The sequence below is a fragment of the Oncorhynchus masou genome, unplaced genomic scaffold (genome assembly GCF_036934945.1).
Source record: "Oncorhynchus masou masou isolate Uvic2021 unplaced genomic scaffold, UVic_Omas_1.1 unplaced_scaffold_1862, whole genome shotgun sequence".
Taxonomy (NCBI): Eukaryota; Metazoa; Chordata; class Actinopteri; order Salmoniformes; family Salmonidae; genus Oncorhynchus; species Oncorhynchus masou.
Window position 1 is genome coordinate 1 of NW_027016876.1, and position 20,122 is coordinate 20,122.

Below are 20,122 nucleotides of genomic sequence, written 5' to 3' on the forward strand. Positions count from 1 at the left end.
AATAGTTGAAACTGGAGCAGCAGCACGGCCAGGTGGACTGGGGACAGCAAGGAGTCATCATGTCAAGTAGTCCTGGGGCATGGTCCTAGGGCCGCGGTTCAGTTGAAACTGGAGCAGCAACACGGCCAGGTGGACTGGGGACAGCAAGGAGTCATCATGTCAGGTAGTCCTGGGGCATGGTCCTAGGGCTCAGGTCCTCCGAGAGAAGGAGAGAATTAGAGAACGCACACTTAGATTCACACAGGACACCGGGTGGACAGGAGAAGTACTCCAGATATAACAAACTGACCCCAGCCCCCCGACACATAAACTACTGCAGCATAAATACTGGAGGCTGAGACAGGAGGGGTCAGGAGACACTGTGGCCCCACCCGAGGACACCCCGGACAGGGCCAAACAGGAAGGATATAACCCCACCCACTATGCCAAAGCACAGCCCCCACACCACTGGAGGGATATCTTCAACCACCAACTTACCATCCTGAGACAAAGCTGAGTATAGCCCGCAAAGATCTCCGCCACGGCACAAAAAGGGGGCGCCAACCCAGACAGGATGACCACATCAGTGAATCAACCCACTCAGGTGACGCACCCCCTCAGGGACGGCATGAGAGAGCCCCAGCAAGCCAGTGACTCAGCCCCTGTAATAGGGTTAGAGGCAGAGAATCCCAGTGGAAAGAGGGGAACCGGCCAGGCAGAGACAGCAAGGGTGGTTCGTTGCTCCAGAGCCTTTCCGTTCACCTTCCCACTCCTGGGCCAGACTACACTCAATCATATGACCCACTGAAGAGATGAGTCTTCAGTAAAGACTTAAAGGTTGAGACCGAGTTTGCGTCTCTGACATGGGTAGGCAGACCGTTCCATAAAAATGGAGCTCTATAGGAGAAAGCCCTGCCTCCAGCTGTTTGCTTAGAAATTCTAGGGACAATTAGGAGGCCTGCGTCTTGTGACCGTAGCGTACGTGTAGGTATGTACGGCAGGACCAAATCAGAGAGATAGGTAGGAGCAAGCCCATGCAATGCTTTGTAGGTTAGCAGTAAAACCTTGAAATCAGCCCTTGCTTTGACAGGAAGCCAGTGTAGGGAGGCTAGCACTGGAGTAATATGATCAAATTTTTTGGTTCTAGTCAGGATTCTAGCAGCCGTATTTAGCACTAACTGAAGTTTATTTAGTGCTTTATCCGGGTAGCCGGAAAGTAGAGCATTGCAGTAGTCTAACCTAGAAGTGACAAAAGCATGGATTAATTTTTCTGCATCATTTTTGGACAGAAAGTTTCTGATTTTTGCAATGTTACGTAGATGGAAAAAAGCTGTCCTTGAAATGGTCTTGATATGTTCTTCAAAAGAGATCAGGGTCCAGAGTAACGCCGAGGTCCTTCACAGTTTTATTTGAGATGACTGTACAACCATTAAGATTAATTGTCAGATTCAACAGAAGATCTCTTTGTTTCTTGGGACCTAGAACAAGCATCTCTGTTATATCCGAGTTTAAAAGTAGAAAGTTTGCTGCCATCCACTTCCTTATGTCTGAAACACATGCTTCTAGCGAGGGCAATTTTGGGGCTTCACCATGTTTCATTGAAATGTACAGCTGTGTATCATCCGCATAGCAGTGAAAGTTAACATTATGTTTTCGAATAACATCCCCAAGAGGTAAAATATATAGTGAAAACAACAGCGGTCCTAAACGGAACCTTGAGGAACACCGAAATTTACAGTTGATTTGTCAGAGGACAAACCATCCACAGAGACAAACTGATATCTTTCCGACAGATAAGATCTAAACCAGGCCAGAACTTGACCGTGTAGACCAATTTGGGTTTCCAATCTCTCCAAAAGAATGTGGTGATCGATGGTATCAAAAGCAGCACTAAGGTCTAGGAGCACGAGGACAGATGCAGAGCCTCGGTCCGATGCCATTAAAATGTCATTTACCACCTTCACAAGTGCCGTCTCAGTGCTATGATGGGGTCTAAAACCAGACTGAAGCATTTCATATACATTGTTTGTCTTCAGGAAGGCAGTGAGTTGCTGAGCAACAGCCTTTTCTAAGATTTTTGAGAGGAATGGAAGATTCGATATAGGCCGATTGTTTTTTATATTTTCTGGGTCAAGGTTTGGCTTTTTCAAGAGAGGCTTTATTACTGCCACTTTTAGTGAGTTTGGTACACATCCGGTGGATAGAGAGCCGTTTATTATGTTCAACATAGGAGGGCCAAGCACAGGAAGCAGCTCTTTCAGTAGTTTAGTTGGAATAGGGTCCAGTAAGCAGCTTGAAGGTTTAGAGGCCATGATTATTTTCATCATTGTGTCAAGAGATATAGTACTAAAACACTTGAGCGTCTCTCTTGATCCTAGGTCCACGCAGAGTTGTGCAGACTCAGGACAACTGAGCTTTGAAGGAATACGCAGATTTAAGGAGGAGTCTGTAATTTGCTTTCTAATAATCATAATTTTTCCTCAAAGAAGTTCATGAATTTATCACTGCTAAAGTGAAAGTCATCCTCTCTTGGGGAATGCTGCTTTTTAGTTAGCTTTGCGACCGTATCAAAAAGGAATTTTGGATTGTTCTTATTGTCCTCAATTAAGTTAGAAAAATAGGATGATCGAGCAGCAGTAAGGGCTCTTCGGTACTGCACGGTACTGTCTTTCCAAGCTAGACGGAAGACTTCCAGTTTGGTGTGGCGCCATTTCCGTTCAATTTTCTGGAAGCTTGCTTCAGAGCTCGGGTATTTTCTGTGTACCAGGGAGCTAGTTTCTTATGAGAAATGTTTTTAGTTTTTAGGGGTGCAACTGCATCTAGGGTATTGCGCAAGGTTAAATTGAGTTCCTCAGTTAGGTGGTTAACTGATTTTTGTCCTCTGGTGTCATTGGGTAGACAGAGGGAATCTGGAAGGACATCAAGGAATCTTTGTGTTGTCTGTGAATTTATAGCACGACTTTTGATGTTCCTTGGTTGGGGTCTGAGCAGATTATTTGTTGCAATTGCAAACGTAATAAAATGGTGGTCCGATAGTCCTGGATTATGAGGAAAAACATTAAGATCCACAACATTTATTCCATGGGACAAAACTAGGTCCAGCGTATGACTGTGACAGTGAGTGGGTCCAGAGACATGTTGGACAAAACCCACTGAGTCGATGATGGCTCCGAAAGCCTTTTGGAGTGGGTCTGTGGACTTTTCCATGTGAATATTAAAGTCACCAAAGATTAGAATATTATCTGCTATGACTACAAGGTCCGATAGGAATTCAGGGAACTCAGTGAGGAACGCTGTATATGACCCAGGAGGCCTGTAAACAGTAGCTATAAAAAGTGATTGAGTAGGCTGCATAGATTTCATGACTAGAAGCTCAAAAGACGAAAACGTCATTTTTTTTTTGTAAATTGAAATTTGCTATCGTAAATGTTAGCAACACCTCCGCCTTTGCGGGATGCACGGGGATATGGTCACTAGTGTAGCCAGGAGGTGAGGCCTCATTTAACACAGTAAATTCATCAGGCTTAAGCCATGTTTCAGTCAGGCCAATCACATCAAGATTATGATCAGTGATTAGTTCATTGACTATAATTGCCTTTGAAGTAAGGGATCTAACATTAAGTAGCCCTATTTTGAGATGTGAGTTATCATGATCTCTTTCAATAATGACAGGAATGGAGGTGGTCTTTATCCTAGTGAGATTGCTAAGGCGAACACCGCCATGTTTAGTTTTGCGCAACCTAGGTCGAGGCACAGACACGGTCTCAATGGTGATAGCTGAGCTGACTACACTGACTATGCTAGTGGCAGACTCCACTATGCTGGCAGGCTGGCTAACAGCCTGCTGCCTGGCCTGCACCCTATTTCATTGTGGAGCTAGAGGAGTTAGAGCCCTGTCTATGTTGGTAGATAAGATGAGAGCACCCCTCCAGCTAGGATGGAGTCCGTCACTCCTCAGCAGGTCAGGCTTGGTCCTGTTTGTGGGTGAGTCCCAAAAAGAGGGCCAATTATCTACAAATTCTAACTTTTCGGAGGGGCAGAAAACAGTTTTCAACCAGCGATTGAGTTGTGAGACTCTGCTGTAGAGCTCATCACTCCCCCTAACTGGGAGGGGCCAGAGACAATTACTCGATGCCGACACATCTTTCTAGCTGATTTACACGCAGAAGCTATGTTGCGCTTGGTGATCTCTGACTGTTTCATCCTAACATCGTTGGTGCCGACGTGGATAACAATATCTCTATACTCTCTACACTCGCCAGTTTTAGCTTTAGCCAGCACCATCTTCAGATTAGCCTTAACGTCGGTAGCCCTGCCCCCGGTAAACAGTGTATGATCGCTGGATGATTCGTTTTAAGTCTAATACTGCGGGTAATGGAGTCGCCAATGACTAGAGTTTTCAATTTGTCAGAGCTAATGGTGGGAAGCTTCGGCGTCTCAGACCCCGTAACGGGAGGAGTATAGACCAGAGAAGGCTCGGCCTCTGACTCCGACTCGCTACTTAATGGGGAAAACCGGTTGAAAGTTTCTGTCGGCTGAATGAGCGACACCGGTTGAGCGTTCCTACAGCATTTCCTTCCAGAAACCGTGAGAAAGTTGTCCGGCTGCGGGGACTGTGCCAGGGGATTTATACTACTATCTGTACTTGCTGGTGGCACAGACGCTGTTTCATCCTTTCCTACACTGAAATTACCCTTGCCTAACGATTGCGTCTGAAGCCGGGCTTGTAGCACAGCTATCCTCGCCGTAAGGCGAGTACAGCGACTGCAATTAGAAGGCATCATGTTAATGTTACTACTTAGCTTCGGGTGTTGGAGGTCCTGACGAATCGTGTCCAGATAAAGCGTCCGGAGTGAAAAAGTTGTGGGTGGAAAAAAAAAAAATATATATATATATGTGTGTGTGTGTATAACAACAGTAATTAAAAAGTAAAAACCGTAAAATTGTCAGGTAGCAAAATAGGTTGGCAACAAAACGCACAGCACAGCAACTCGAAAACAGGTCTGCAAGTTGTGACCAGATGAGGGCGTGACCAGATGATACTCTTAATGATACTTAATGATACTCTTAATGACCGGCTATGAAAAGCCAACTGACATTTACTCCTGAGGTGCTGACTTGCTTCACCCCGACAACTATTGTGTTTATTATTATTTGACCATTTTGGTCATTTATGAACATTTGAACATCTTGGCCATGTTCTGTTATAATCTTCACCAGAAGAGGACTGGCCACCCCTCATAGCCTGGTTCCTCTCTAGGTTTCTTCCTAGGTTTTGGCCTTTCTAGGGAGTTTTTCCTAGCCACCGTGCTTCTACACCTGCATTGCTTGCTGTTTGGTGTTTTAGGCTGGGTTTCTGTACAGCACTTTGAGATTTCAGCTGATGTACGAAGGGCTATAAAAATACATTTGATTTGATTTGACAGACCCCACACTCATCGCTAGAGATCGAACTTCAGACTCCCTCCAAAACCACTGAACCCCTCAACACACTGAAAGAGATTAAGATATACCCCCATAGAGGGAGCCGGAACAGGATAACTCCCTCCACCATCACAAAGACACAGAGGAACTATCCAACATCCAGGGAGAGAGAACGAGTGGCCTCAGACGAACACAGCCAGAAAGAGGAGGTGGAAGAGGTGTTAGATAGAGGAGGAGGTTACCCCAGAGGCCATTCCTCCTGTTCATGTGAGCAAGAAAGAGCAGAAGGCTTCTGATCAGCCAAATGGCAGATAGAGGCAGAGGTCATAGTGATTCACACCCACAGAGAGAAAGACAACCCACACAACCTCTTGGTTGAGATGAACCGCACAGAGTTAGAGCAGAGGGCTTTCAGCTCTAGCCAGTCAGCCTGTCAATTGTATTTAAATTTATGTTCATTAAAGATTTTTATTCAAGAATTGAAAAGTCCCATTTACTTAATGATCATTTTTCACTGTCTTCAACCCTCAAGAACCAGGGTTAGTCTGGGTCACCCTTTTACTGGGCAAACACAACTTGCATATCATCATAGACTAGGCCGAAACGTTAATCTTTTAAACTTGCCTGAATAAAACAATGCATTTTTTATTATAGTGAGCAAGAGTTGAGCTTTTTCCTTTTCTATGATGATGATCACATTTTTGGCTGCACCTCAACGTTGGTTGTGCGCCCTCTGTTTTTTTGTTGTCAAATAATACATATATTTTTTAAATTACAAAGTCAATTATTTAAAGCATTAAAATTGTGATGTTTCCCACTTATTTACACAACCTACTCCACACTTACAAAGTGAAAGTCTATAGAAATTCTGAAATTAAATGGTAAACAGAAGAAAAGCAGAATTGAGTCCAATTATAATGCAAATAATTTAATAGTCTATGGTTCAATCTCATTTCTGAAGGTCTGATGAATAATTAATATTGTTCCTCCTCTTCCTTGTGGCAGGCGCAGCAGCACACTGCCCTCCAAAGCCTGCAAAATAATCGCTGGACTGCCCCTTTCCTAGCTCTGCATGGAACATCCAGTGTCACGTCCTTGGTGACGTGTGGGGTGACATCCGGGATGACCACAGCAACATCCTCTGGAAAGGGAAAAAAGAGGATCAGGATGTAAACAAATGCAAACCGTAGCTTCTTAACACTGGCCAGTTGAAAGGTTGTACTAAGATGTCATGACAAACGGCACCTGTCAGAGTGCTCTCTATGTGTTTACTCACCTGCTTGGATGTCAGCTGGCAGAGTGGCGAAGACAGCCATCGTGAGAGTCCTTTCTTCAGGTGTGACATTCTCAATCGATCCTATTTATTTGTACTGAAATTTGATCTTTTTATTCTCTGCTGCTACTCATGTTTTACAGAAACACGTTTGAGTGGGTTTTCTACAGTCTGGCACATGTTGACACATTATAGAGAATGCATATGCTGCAAACCAGCACGACTATCAGGCATCAACTATAGACAAGTTTCACTCACTACTACAGTTTGGAGTTAGGTTGATGTTAGAGGCTACTGGAGGAAGTTATGGGGCATACTTGAACTCTTTAAGGGGACATGAACCTTTCTACTCTCCTGCAAATTGTGATTAAACACCCAAATCAAATTCTACGAGATGGGTTTTTGAATGTGGTACTGTATTTTCATTGAAATGGCAGATTTGTATGATGTCACACAAAAATGTATATAATGCTTCCCACAAAGAAATTATTTTACTATTTTGTTTCAAATGGTCCCTCTGGCATGCATATTTCTGTATGATTTAACGCATGTTTGAATCCCACTTCCTTGATATTTTGAAGTTCATTTCAGTCCTCCTTGCATGTTTTGTTCCATACCTGTGCCTTGGAGAAAACAACTATAGCCCTCCAAGTCTAATACGCAATACACAACAGCAGCCTACAGTGTTAACTTATTGAGAATGTATATCATTGCATTTAACATTCAAACCTCTTTTGAACTCTTCAGATCTTAACCGGATCAAACTGGAATGTTAATATATTATCCTAAGTCAAACTGGTTTTGGTGTCTTAGACACAAAAGGTTATTTTCTCCTCATAGTAAAAACACTGTTTCATGGTTTGGATTAAAAACACTGGGTATTTGTTATGTAGAACTTTGTGTTTCTTGGGGGGGAAAGCAATACTTAGCTCTACTGCTGTCTGTGTAGAGGCCTAGTTAGAATTGTATTGCAATGACAGGTGAAGTGCTTGTTGAAATCATGCTGCCTTGCTGCTCATTCCTTAAAGTACTTATACCATTTACATTACATTTTACATTTAAGTCATTTAGCAGACGCTCTTATCCAGAGCGACTTACAAATTGGTGAATTCACCTTCTGACATCCAGTGGAACAGCCACTTTACAATAGTGCATCTAAATCATTAAGGGGGGGGTGAGAAGGATTACTTATCCTATCCTAGGTATTCCTTGAAGAGGTGGGGTTTCAGGTGTCTCCGGAAGGTGGTGATTGACTCCGCTGTCCTGGCGTCGTGAGGGAGTTTGTTCCACCATTGGGGGGCCAGAGCAGCGAACAGTTTTGACTGGGCTGAGCGGGAACTGTACTTCCTCAGTGGTAGGGAGGCGAGCAGGCCAGAGGTGGATGAACGCAGTGCCCTTGCTTGGGTGTAGGGCCTGATCAGAGCCTGGAGGTACTGCGGTGCCGTTCCCCTCACAGCTCCGTAGGCAAGCACCATGGTCTTGTAGCGGATGCGAGCTTCAACTGGAAGCCAGTGGAGAGAGCGGAGGAGCGGGGTGACGTGAGAGAACTTGGGAAGGTTGAACACCAGACGGGCTGCGGCGTTCTGGATGAGTTGTAGGGGTTTAATGGCACAGGCAGGGAGCCCAGCCAACAGCGGTTGCAGTAATCCAGACGGGAGATGACAAGTGCCTGGATTAGGACCTGCGCCGCTTCCTGTGTGAGGCAGGGTCGCACTCTGCGGATGTTGTAGAGCATGAACCTACAGGAACGGGCCACCGCCATGATGTTGGTTGAGAACGACAGGGTGTTGTCCAGGATCACGCCAAGGTTCTTAGCGCTCTGGGAGGAGGACACAATGGAGTTGTCAACCGTGATGGCGAGATCATGGAACGGGCAGTCCTTCCCCGGGAGGAAGAGCAGCTCCGTCTTGCCGAGGTTCAGCTTGAGGTGGTGATCCGTCATCCACACTGATATGTCTGCCAGACATGCAGAGATGCGATTCGCCACCTGGTCATCAGAAGGGGAAAGGAGAAGATTAATTGTGTGTCGTCTGCATAGCAATGATAGGAGAGACCATGTGAGGTTATGACAGAGCCAAGTGACTTGGTGTATAGCGAGAATAGGAGAGGGCCTAGAACAGAGCCCTGGGGGACACCAGTGGTGAGAGCGCGTGGCGAGGAGACAGATTCTCGCCACGCCACCTGGTAGGAGCGACCTGTCAGGTAGGACGCAATCCAAGCGTGGGCCGCGCCGGAGATGCCCAACTCGGAGAGGGTGGAGAGGAGGATCTGATGGTTCACAGTATCGAAGGCAGCCGATAGGTCTAGAAGGATGAGAGCAGAGGGAGAGAGTTAGCTTTAGCAGTGCGGAGCGCCTCCGTGATACAGAGAAGAGCAGTCTCAGTTGAATGACTAGTCTTGAAACCTGACTGATTTGGATCAAGAAGGTCATTCTGAGAGAGATAGCTGGAGAGCTGGCCAAGGACGGCACGTTCAAGAGTTTTGGAGAGAAAAGAAAGAAGGGATACTGGTCTGTAGTTGTTGACATCGGAGGGATCGAGTGTAGGTTTTTTCAGAAGGGGTGCAACTCTCGCTCTCTTGAAGACGGAAGGGACGTAGCCAGCGGTCAGGGATGAGTTGATGAGCGAGGTGAGGTAAGGGAGAAGGTCTCCGGAAATGGTCTGGAGAAGAGAGGAGGGGATAGGGTCAAGCGGGCAGGTTGTTGGGCGGCCGGCCGTCACAAGAAGCGAGATTTCATCTGGAGAGAGAGGGAGAAAGAGGTCAGAGCACAGGGTAGGGCAGTGTGAGCAGAACCAGCGGTGTCGTTTGACTTAGCAAACGAGGATCGGATGTCGTCGACCTTCTTTTCAAAATGGTTGACGAAGTCGTCTGCAGAGAGGGAGGAGGGGGGAGGAGGATTCAGGAGGGAGGAGAAGGTGGCAAAGAGCTTCCTAGGGTTAGAGGCAGATGTTTGGAATTTAGAGTGGTAGAAAGTGGCTTTAGCAGCAGAGACAGAGGAGGAAAATGTAGAGAGGAGGGAGTGAAAGGATGCCAGGTCCGCAGGGAGGCGAGTTTTCCTCCATTTCCGCTCGGCTGCCCGGAGCTCTGTTCTGTGAGCTCGCAATGAGTCATCGAGCCACGGAGCGGGAGGGGAGGACCGAGCCGGCCTGGAGGATAGGGGACATAGAGAGTCAAAGGATGCAGAAAGGGAAGAGAGGAGGGTTGAGGAGGCAGAATCAGGAGAAAGGTTGGAGAAGGTATGAGCAGAGGGAAGAGATGATAGGATGGAAGAGGAGAGAGTAGCGGGGGAGAGAGGCGAAGGTTGGGACGGCGCGATACCATCCGAGTAGGGGCAGTGTGGGAAGTGTTGGATGAGAGCGAGAGGGAAAAGGATACAAGGTAGTGGTCGGAGACTTGGAGGGAGTTGCAATGAGGTTAGTGGAAGAACAGCATCTAGTGAAGATGAGGTCGGCGTATTGCCTGCCTTGTGAGTAGGGGGAAGGTGAGAGGGTGAGGTCAAAAGAGGAGAGGAGTGGAAAGAAGGAGGCAGAGAGGAATGAGTCAAAGGTAGACGTGGGGAGGTTAAAGTCGCCCAGGACTGTGAGAGGTGAGCCGTCCTCAGGAAAGGAGCTTATCAAGGCATCAAGCTCATTGATGAACTCTCCGAGGAACCTGGAGGGCGATAAATGATAAGGATGTTAAGCTTGAAAGGGCTGGTAACTGTGACAGCATGGAATTCAAAGGAGGCGATAGACAGATGGGTAAGGGGGAGAGAGAGAATGACCACTTGGGAGAGATGAGGATCCCGGTGCCACCACCCCGCTGACCAGAAGCTCTCGGGGTGTGCGAGAACACGTGGGCGGACGAAGAGAGAGCAGTAGGAGTAGCAGAGTTATCTGTGGTGATCCATGTTTCCGTCAGTGCCAAGAAGTCGAGGGACTGGAGGGAGGCATAGGCTGAGATGAACTCTGCCTTGTTGGCCGCAGATCGGCAGTTCCAGAGGCTACCGGAGACCTGGAACTCCACGTGGGTCGTGCGCGCTGGGACCACCAGATTAGGGTGGCCGCGGCCACGCGGTGTGGAGCGTTTGTATGGTCTGTGCAGAGAGGAGAGAACAGGGATAGATAGACACATAGTTGACAGGCTACAGAAGAGGCTACGCTAATGCAAAGGAGATTGGAATGACAAGTGGACTACACGTCTCGAATGTTCAGAAAGTTAAGCTTACGTAGCAAGAATCTTATTGACTAAAATGATTGAAATGCTACAGTACTGCTGGAGTAGGCTAGCTGGCAGTGGCTGCGTTGTTGACTTTGTAGGCTAGCTGGTAGTGGCTGCGATGTTGACACTACACTAATCAAGTCGTTCCGTCGAGTGTAATAGTTTCTACAGTGCTGCTATTCGGGGCTAGCTGGCTAGCTAGCAGGTTGATTGCGTTACGTTACCTTAAAAGAACGACAATAGCTGGCTAGCTAACCTAGAAAATCGCTCTAGGCTACACAATTGTCTTAGATACAAAGACGGCTATGTAGCTAGCTAGCTACGATCAAACAAATCAAACCGTTGTACTGTAATAGTTTCTACAGTGCTGCTATTCGGGGGCTAGCTGGCTAGCTACGTTAAAAAGAACGACAATAGCTGGCCAGCTAACCTAGAAAATCGCTCTAGACTACACAATTGTCTTAGATACAAAGACGGCTATGTAGCTGGCTAGCTACGATCAAACAAATCAAACCGTTGTACTGTAATGAAGTGAAATGAAAATGTGATACTACCTGTGGAGCGACGCGGAATGTTGACCGGGTAGTTGAAGTTCAATTCGGTAGAGGTTGGCTAGCTGTTGGCTAGCTAGCTAGCAGCATCTCCTACGTTAAGGACGACAAATAGCTGGCTAGCTAACCTCGGTAAATTAAGATAATCACTCTAAGTCTACACACTCTAAACTACACAATTATCTTGGATACGAAGACAGCAAAGACAACTATGTAGCTAGCTGACACTACGCTAATCGAGTCGTTCAGTTGAGTGTAATAGTTTCTACAGTGCTGGTGGACAGTGGATGTTAGCTAGCTGTTAGCAGTGGATGTTAGCTAGCTGCTTAGCTAGCTGCTGGGCAGATACGTTAGGACGACGAAATACGATAATTATGCAATTATCTTTGATACAAAGACGGCTATGTAGCTAGCTAAGAAGAAATTGCTAAGATTAGACAAATCAAACCGTTGTACTATAATGTAATGAAAAGTTATACTACCTGCGGACCAAAGTGTAGATGCGACCGTTCGCTCCAACCCGGAACCAACTCTGTAGCCATAGCTGTTCTTAACCTGTTCAACTCTGACGCCCTCTGGTGGCATTTTATAAACGATGCATAATATTGTATACTGCCCTCATAAAGTACATTTCGGTCCTTACAGAAACATGCTTAGGGAAAGGGAAGGGGAATACCTAGTCAGTTGTACAACTGAATGTATTCAACTAAAATGTGTCTTACGCATTTAACCCAACCACTCTGAATCAGAGATGTGCGGGGTCTGCCTTAATCGACATTCACGTCATCGGCGCCCGGGGAACAGTGGGTTAACTCCCTTGCTCAGGGATAGAACGACAGTTAAGTACTGTTAGAAAGCTAAGAACTGTGGGATTCTGATAAGCGTCAGAAACAATGTGACTATTACAGAGCCCTAGATAGGGGGGAGGTCCCAATTGTCAGTTGTTGGGGAATAAGAGATTTGAAAGTCTAGGTTCGACATGAAATATGTAACCAATTACTCTCTCTAAACATGTGCACATTTCCATAGGAACAGAGCCATTTTAACAGTGTGGGGTTTGTGCAACGTTTATCGTTTGACAGGATATACACATGAGAAGAAAGCTGAAGTCTCTATCCATACATTGATGTAAATATTCCCTTGTCTGATTCCCAGTTCGTCCACTCGCTAGCAGTCGAAGATCACGAGTTCTCTTGGCCACTTGAAACCAGTTGCATCTGGATCCTGTCATTTCCTAATGAGCCGCCCCCAGGTGGTGAGGGTAGGCAACAATTTGTAACTGGATCCTGGACTTCCTGACAGGCCGTCCCAGGTGGTGAGGGTAGGCAACATCATATCCTCCATGCTGACCCTCAACACGGGGACATCTCAGGGGTGCCTGCTTAGTCCCTTCCTGTACTCCATGTTTACCTGCAGCTCCAACACCATCATTGAGTTTGCCAATGACATGATTGTGGTAGGGCCTAATCACCAACGACGTTGAGACAGCCTATAGGGAGGAAGTCATAGACTTCAAAGAGTGTTTACTATTTTTTCTGGAGGGCCACAATGTGAAGTAATCTTTGGCCAAACCAGGCACACTAGAATCTATGGAGCGATATGATGTTGAATCTGAAATTCAGTTTATGTTGGCACTAATATCACTCCATAACATTCTAACTATATGTCTTAGTTAATGCCTGGTTGGAAAAAATTAAAAAGACTGGAGCTCCTAAAGACATGATGGGCCACCACTTGGGTAGAAGCACTATATGGTCCTGTAGCCTACTTTGTCCCATGTAAACAAGTTTAGGATGCCAAATGTTACCAAACATCCTACGCTTCCATTAGGCCCAGTCAAACTTATCTTGACCTTTATCAACCCCACTGCATATGCCCTTTAGCTTTCATTTCAATTTCATTTTATTGTACTTTGTTTGGGACGGCACAAGACACTTAAAAAAATTATTATGATTTTCTCATAACAATGGAATTTTACTTCTCTGTTGCTCAATACTGTATGCTATTCGCACACAGTTGTCTATTGTAGATCTGGAACCACTGACAGAATAGGGGAGTGTCTGTGGCCACATGATAAAACACTAGTCTGGCATCAGTAGTCTGAAAATAGGAGGAAACCAGTTGGACATGTACATCAACATATGGCAGTTGACATTAATATTGTCAAAAACTCGTCCTAGATGTCTCACACATTTTGAATGAATTTGTGCCTTTGGCCAGGATCCAATTTTCCCACGGTGCTGGTGTGTAAAGGACCATATAAAATCATCTGAATGAGGCTTATTCATGTTTCAGTGGGATTATAGCATAGTTGAATTCCATTTCATTTCCAAATGAGTTTAAGAAATTAATGGAAAGCCATGTACTGATTGTATTTGTATGTTATGAATCACTACTTGAATATGTACAAAAACAGTTTGTTGATTTAGTGTGCCAGTTTTGTGGAGGTCCAAAATGAATGTAAAATCCAGACAGTTGAGGAATGACACGCAGTATGACATGAGCGATACCAAAAACAGCTACTGCAGTCAGTTTACAACCAGGAGTTTTTCTTTTTAAAATGTGTTTATTGCTTAAACACAAATTTTAACACAGCATAAACCAATACTGATCAAATTAGAAATCAAAGCAGTGGTAGGTTTTATGGGGAAAACATTCAATCAAATCACATACACATGGTTAGCAGATGTTAATGCGAGTGTAGCGAAATGCTTGTGCTTCTAGTTCCGACCGTGCAGTAATATCGAACAAGTAATCTAACAAACGGCATAGGCAAGATGCAGTAGATGGTATAGAGTACAGTATATACATATGCGATGAGTAATATAGGGTATGTAAACATTATATAAAGTGGCATTGTTTAAAGTGACTAGTGATGCATTTATTACATCATATTTGTAATTATTAAAGTGGCTAGAGATTGAGTCAGTATGTTGGCAGCAGCCACTCAATGTTAGTGATGGCTGGTTAACAGTCTGATGGCCTTGAGATAGAAGCTGTTTTTCAGTCTCTCGGTCCCAGCTTTGATGCAGCTGTATTGACCTCGCCTTCTGGATGATAGCAGGGTGAACAGGCAGTGGCTCGGGTGGTTGTTGTCCTTGATGGTCTTTTTGCCTTCCTGTGACATCGGGTGGTGTAAGTGTCCTGGAGGGCAGGTAGTTTTCCCCGGTGATACGTTGTGCAGTTGCTGTACCAGGCGGTGATACAGCCTGACAGGATGCTCTCGATTGTGCATCTGTAAAGTTTTGTGACCGTTTTTGGCGATTTCTTCAGCCTCCTGAGGTTGAAAAGGTGCTGTTGTGCCTTCTTCACCATGCGGTCTGTGTGGGTGGACCATTTCAATTTATCCGTGATGTGTTTGCCGAAGAATTTAAAACGTTCCACTTCTCCACTACTGTCCTGTTGATGTGAATAGGGAGGATGCTCCCTCTGCTGTTTCCTGAAGTCCACGATCATCTCCTTTGTTTTGTTGACGTTGAGAGTGAGGTTATTTTCCTGACACCACACTCCTGAGGGTGTAGCATAAGAACAGCTTCATTGGCACAATGGACAATAATCTTGCACAATGTTCTAATCTAACATTCTAATCTATATCTGCTTAATTTGTAAATTATGTCAGTGTTGGAGCCCCTGGCTAATCCATAAATGAAGAAAAAAACAATAATATGATGCCGTCTGGTTTGCTTATTAATATAAGGAATTTGAAATGATTTATAGGTTTATAAGTATATTTTATCCAATTACATGTTTGATAATTTAGTATATTTAAAACCAAATACTTTTAGACTCTAGTATTTTACTGAGTGACTTTGTAAATCATCCATATATATATATTACCAGTAAAAGGGGTTTTTCTTTCTATTTTACTATTTTCTACATTGTAGAGAAATAGTGAAGACATAAAAACTATGAAATAACAAATATGGAATCATGTAGGTATCAAAAAAGTGTTAACCAAATCAAAATCTAGTTTATATTTGAGATTCTTCAAAGTAGTCATCCTTTGCCTGAATGACAGCTTTGCACACTCTTGGCATTCTCTCAACCAGCTTCATGAGGTAGTCACCCGGAATGCATTTCATAAATTAACATGTGTGCCTTGTTAAAAAATTAAGAAAAGGAATTTCTTTCCTTCTTATTGCATTTGAGCCAATCAATTTGAGCCAAGACAGAAGATAGCCCTATTTGGTAAAAGACCAAGACCATATTATGGCAAGAACAGCTCAAATAAGCAAAGAGAAACAACAGTCCGTCATTACTTTAAGACATGAAAGTCAATCCGGAAAATTTCAAGAACTTTGAACGTTTCATCAAGTGCAAACACCATCAAGTTGCAAAAACCATCAAGCGCTATGATGAAACTGGCTCTCATGAGGACCGCCACAGGAAAGGAAGACCCAGAGTTAACTCGGCTGCAGAGGATAAGTTCATTATAGTTAACTGCACCTCACATTGCAGCCCAAATAAATGCTTCACAGAGTTCAAGTCACAGACACATCTCAACGTCAACTGTTCAGAGACTGCGTGAATCAGGCCTTTATGGTCAAATTGCTGCGAAGAAAGCACTACTAAAGGACACCAATAATAAGAAGAGACTTGCTTGGACCAAGAAACACGAGCAATGGACATTAGACTGGTGGAAATCTGTCCTTTGGTCTGATGAGTCCAAATTCCAAAAAATGTTTTTGTGAGAGTAGGTGTACAGATGATCTCCGCATGTGTTGTTCCCACCATGAAGCATGGAGGAGGTGTGATGGTGTGGGGGTGCTTTGCTGGTGACACTGTCTGTGATTTCTTTAGAATTCAAGGCACACTTAACCAGCATGGCTACCATAGTATTCTGCAGTGATACGCCATCCCATCAGGTTTGCGTTTAGTGGGACTATCATTTGTTTTTAAACAGGACAATTACCCAACACATCTCCAGGCTGTGTAGGGGCTATTTGAGAAGGAGAGTGATGGAGGGCTGCATCAGAGGACCTGACATCCACAATCACCCAACCTCAACCCAATTTAGATGTTTTGGGATGAATTGGACCTCAGAGTGAAGGAAAAGCAGCCAATAAGTTCTTAGCATATGTGGGAACTCCTTCAAGACTGTTGGAGAAGCATTCCAGGTGAAGCTGGTTGAGAGAATGCCAAGAGTGTGCAAAAATGCCATCAAGGCAAAGGATGTCTACTTTGAAGAATCTCAAATATAAAATATATTTGGATTTGTTTAACACGTTTTGGTACCTACATGATTCCATATGTGTTATTTCATAGTTGTGATGTCTTCACTACTATTCTACAATGTAGAAAATAGTACAAATAAAGAAAAGCTTTGAATGAGTAGGTGTGTCCAAACTTTTGACTGGTACTGTATACATATATACAGGAGTAAGACAGATATACCTTCTGTTGCCTGTTTGAGTATTTGTTTAATAGACTACTGATTCTGTGAGCACCAAGCCTCATGCACCGGCAAAATGTTGAATTAAGCAATTTCACAGATTCGGCTGTTTTTAATCTTTGCTATGCTGTAATAATAAAGTGTCACCATCGGGCTCTTTCTTGAGTCATTTGTGTGTCTTAATTATTTAATCAAACAGTGTGCTTAAAGCATCAGTCAAGCTCAGTGCCTATGAAGGTGATTGTATTCAAATACATAGGGTGTGTCTGATATGGAAAAATACATTTTAACATTAGAACAGGATGACTCTCGGTCTACAAAGATTTTTTTTGTCGGGGACAGCCCTACAATCAGTCTTACCCTTGCTCTACTCAAAGGGCTGTATTGGAATGGCTTCATACAGTATCTACGTGTATATCATTGACTGTATTGTCTTTTTAGACCAAGAGGACCAAGAGAAACAAAGTGGAGCAGATCACTGATACAGATGCAGGTCATAAATTAAACTCTAATTTCACTGAATGTAATCCTTTTGCATGTAAATGTAATTTAGTATGGACATCTATTGAGCAGAGGACTAATAGCAGAGTGCACATGTTATACTTTCTTGGGTACTTAATTTCACAAAGTACACAAAGTTGGCTAATACATACTTGCCTTAGAAGGTTACATGTTTTCTGACTTCTTTACCTTGGTGAATGCTGCTTTGGACACAGGTCCCTCTACATCTGTGGAATTTTCTGGGATGACAGTTCAGGGGACATCTCACCAGGGACAATCTAATGAAAAGATCCTAAGTGAGTGTGTCTCCAGGGCCGGTCAGACCAGGGCTCTTGACCTCCCACCAATCGATCCGGTCCGGATGCTTTCAACCCGATTATCATCCGGTTTCTGGAAAAACTTACTGAGGAGTATGTCCAAACTTCTATTGTAGTATTTGAATGCAATGTCATCTGGAGGATTTTATAATTTGTATGTGTGTTGGTGTGCTTTTTGGTGCTAAAAACATCTAATTATCTCCTATAGGCAATGGAGGCAGTTAAGCATTGGCAGGATGGACCCTGTAAGTCCCTTAATAACCCTGACAATGATTCATAGATATATTAATAGATGTTTCAAGAAAATTAGATACAAACCTTTTATCTATCTACAGTATCATCCACATTATCACAAACAGTTACATTCAAATAGCTTTTTAGTAGCCTATTGCTTTTCATGCTTTCCTATGTATGCCACTTTCATGATTCTCATGAACATATGTGAGATTGTTGGTATCTCTTCGAGGAGCTTGGTTTCAGAGCCCGGCGATGCGTAATCTACCTACACTGTATCGGTCTTACAGGTGATGAGGGCATTGCTTGCAGAGATGTGCCTGGAGATTGTGCGGTTTGTATCTGAGGCCATCCTGGAGGTCATCATCCCTGCAATTTTCCGTTTTGTACAGATATACAGCCATGTGTCTCCAGTATCCGGCAAGTCTCTGACAGAATCAGAGAGATCCTCTAACACAAACCTGAAGGTTCACAAGAGAGGCAGCAGCAAATCCTCAAGGTCTTGCACGGCCAAATCAAGCTCCTCTCGTAATGGGTATGTTCAGTCATTCCTAAAGAAACCGGTTTCACCTAACTATTCATAACCCATTTTGTGAAAATATGTTTTGTTATCTGTGTAACAGTTTACTCTTAATGACCAGTTTAACTGATTATTGAATTATGCATTAATGTGACTACAGTGTCTACTATTGAATATGGAATGCTGTATTGTTTGCTTTGTATTCTCAAAGGTCTCAGACAGTGTTGCCAAATACTCATGGAGATGGTGAGTCTATATCATCTGAGCCACTCAGTGACTTTTTTGGGATCACTGAGGACAGTCTCCTCACTAGTGTCCAGGATTCCTTCAAAAAGTCGCAGAACAATGTCCTCTGTATCCAAAGAGAGGGCCAGGTAGACACTCAAAGTCTATCCCGGGTTATTGTTGGAGAAGTGTCAAAGAAGGTCAATTCCATAATCTCTGTGGCCATCCAAACTCCCGTCTCTGGGTGATTGTCCCCTGTCATTTTTGCCAGTGGTGGTGTCTCCAGCACCAAGGTGGTTGAGGAGATGGTGTCTGGCGTTTCCAACATACTTCAGATGTATATTAATGGGAAGAGTGTTGAGCAGAGTGTTGTTCTCAGAGAGGATGGTGTTGAGGTGGATATGACACATTTAACAGGACAGGTCATGACAGCCTTCAGTGGCACTGTTTTGAACTTCAGCAATAAAGAGGGAACTGCTTTGTGTTGTTGCTGACCATATGAAGATGCTTGGATCTTGTAAAAGTTCTGAGGAGATGCTAAAACAAGGAGAGAGCAACCTCAATATCAATGGTGCCAAATCTAGTCTTCGTCTGTCAACACAAAGTATGGACAGACTACTCACTGAGGAGTTTCAGACCAAGGCCACTGAATCAATCCGGGAGATCGTTAAAAGATTCAGGGGTTGTACATCATGTTGTTCTGGCACTACATCATCTTGTCCAACTCCTAGGATTGGTGAGATCAGAGACCTTATGATTGACCCCGAGGCCTCTGAGTTGGTAAGTACTTTTGTTTCAGATATGGACAATCTTACCCAGTCTATCAGGGCATCCTGCTCTCCTGCACAGAGTGAGCAGATCCTTCTTGAAAACCATCAGAGTAAGATCTGGTCTTACACTGTTGGTTGTTACTACGACATGAAAAATACGCTGAAGAGGATTCTTATCTGTCCAGAAAAAGGGGATCTCGTGAGTACATTTGTGGAGAGCACAAAATATTCTTTCACAATGGTTCCAACTTTGTGCCTGGACGTCGGTCATTCCAGTAATGGTGAGGCTGACACATTGGACTCCATTTCTTGTAAACCACTTTTAATAACCCCCTCATCTATGAATGAACAAAAAGGACAAAGTGAGACCCCAAAACCTCTCTTGGCTCTCAAAAAGTATTTGCAAGACCAAGTCCTCCTTGACACCACAAAAGCGATTGCCAGCCAGGTTCTTGTCTAGTATAAGACTGAGGTGATGGAGAAGATCTCATATTCTGTTGGAGAGTGTGATTCTGAAGAGTCTCTGGAGGCCATTCTATTTGTGGATGGCATCATGTCTGACTTGAATGATTTCACCAGTTCTTGTTCCCCCTCACCATCTGAGTTGTTTGACAGTGAACAATGTCTCTCCCATCTCACTTTTCCACTTGGTCTGCAGGACAGCACCACCAACAGTGAATCTACCCAGAGTCTTCCAGTTATAAATATGAAGAAACTCTCCAGTGTGTATTTCCAG

General features: G+C 44.2%; 1 long non-coding RNA gene across 1 annotated transcript; it reads left to right on the forward strand.

The window, feature by feature from the left end:
• The first annotated feature begins 17,674 nt into the window (after positions 1-17,674).
• LOC135539303 (uncharacterized) lies at positions 17,675-18,245 on the forward strand. The gene is made up of 3 exons (XR_010455599.1): positions 17,675-17,730; positions 17,846-17,882; positions 18,162-18,245. It is a non-coding gene; the product is annotated as an uncharacterized LOC135539303 (long non-coding RNA).
• Positions 18,246-20,122: the final 1,877 nt, after the last annotated feature.